Source organism: Oncorhynchus keta, chromosome 23 (assembly GCF_023373465.1).
Source record: "Oncorhynchus keta strain PuntledgeMale-10-30-2019 chromosome 23, Oket_V2, whole genome shotgun sequence".
Lineage (NCBI taxonomy): Eukaryota > Metazoa > Chordata > Actinopteri > Salmoniformes > Salmonidae > Oncorhynchus > Oncorhynchus keta.
This window is the reverse complement of record NC_068443.1, coordinates 6,219,962-6,221,406: the sequence shown is the minus strand read 5'-3', so window position 1 is coordinate 6,221,406 and position 1,445 is coordinate 6,219,962. Positions and strand designations below refer to the sequence as shown.

The following is a 1,445-nucleotide window of genomic DNA, read 5'->3' as shown; positions in this document are numbered from 1 at the left end:
CGTTTTGCTTCGTATCACACAGGCCAGAATTCTGTATTCTCAAAGTTGCATATCTTGAAAACTTTTGGGGACTATGTTAACAATGGACGAATGAAACAAATACCAAAAGATAGTTTTCATGTGCTCTTCCATGTGAGTAATTGCCAAGAAAATAAAGATCTCGTATAACGCTGTGTACTACTCCCTTCACAGAACAGCGCAAACTGGCTCTAACCAGACTAGAAAGAGGAGTGGGAGGCCCCGGTGCACAATTGAGCAAGAGGACAAGTACGTTAGAGTGTCTAGTTTGAGAAACAGTACCCTCACAAGTCCTCAACTGGCAGCTTCATTAAATAGTACCCATAAAACACCAGTCTCAACGTCAACAGTGAAGAGGCGACTCCGGGATGCTGGCCTTCTAGGCAGAGTTGCAGATAATAAAAATAAAAGATTAAGATGGGAAAAAGAACATAGACACTGGATAGAAGAACTAGACAGATATCAAAAATGGACTAATTAAACAAATACCAAAAGATAGTTTTGGGGTGGAGTTTTCCTTTAAGTGGCAGTTTTTCTCCAATGTATGTACAATGACAGCTGGAGCTTTAAAATCCCTAAAAAGCTATTGTACAAAGTACAAAGCAGTACTTTACTTTATAATTTTTCTGTTAAATGTCTGCTCAGCCCACATGCTCTATGTAATAACTATTTCTGTCCCATTCCATGGAATGAGTGGAAGATACCTAGCCATGTTTTATAACTGAATGCATTCAACTGCAATGAGTATTCCACATTTAATCCAACCCTTCTGAATCAGAGAGGTGAGGGTGGCTTCCAGCCTTGCTCAGAAGAACAGATTTTTACCTTTTCGGCTCTGGGATTCAATCCAGCAACCTTTCAGTTCCACCTGTCAGGCTACTGCCTTCATATCAGTGGAGGTTCCTCAGAGGAAGGGGAGGAAGTGAATTAAAAAAAAACATGAAATGGTAAAACATTGTAAAAAGTTATAATTTTTAGATAAAACTATACTAGGTTTTATCATTTATAATCACGTCACCAAATAATTTATTTAAACACAATTTTGCAAGGAAAGTCTACAGTAGTCTCAACAGCCCTCTGTAGGGTTGCACCATGGTGTAACTGGAGGACAGCTAGCTTCTGTCCTCCTCTGGGTACATTGACTTCAATACAAAACCTAGGAGGCTCATGGTTTTCACCCTCTTCCATAGACTTACACAGTTATTATGACAACTTCCCGGAGGACATCCTTCAACCTATTAGAGTTCTTGTGGCATGAACTGACATATTGTTCACCCAATCAAAGGATCAGAGAATGAATCTAGTACTGAAAGCATAAGCTTCAGCTAGCTATCACTGCAGTGCATAAAATGTGGTAAGTAGTTGACTCAAAGAGAGAGAAAGAATAGTTGAACAGTTTTAAACAAATCAATTTCTTCCAAAATGAA

The 1,445-nt window shown here is 39.0% G+C and overlaps 1 long non-coding RNA gene across 1 annotated transcript in view; it reads left to right on the top strand.

The window, feature by feature from the left end:
• Positions 1-380, top strand: part of LOC127911106 (uncharacterized) — a 1,955-nt gene extending 1,575 nt beyond the window's left edge. The window contains exon 3 of the long non-coding RNA XR_008077613.1: positions 193-380. This is a non-coding gene — a long non-coding RNA (uncharacterized LOC127911106). The remainder of the gene's footprint in view (positions 1-192) is intronic.
• Positions 381-1,445: the final 1,065 nt, after the last annotated feature.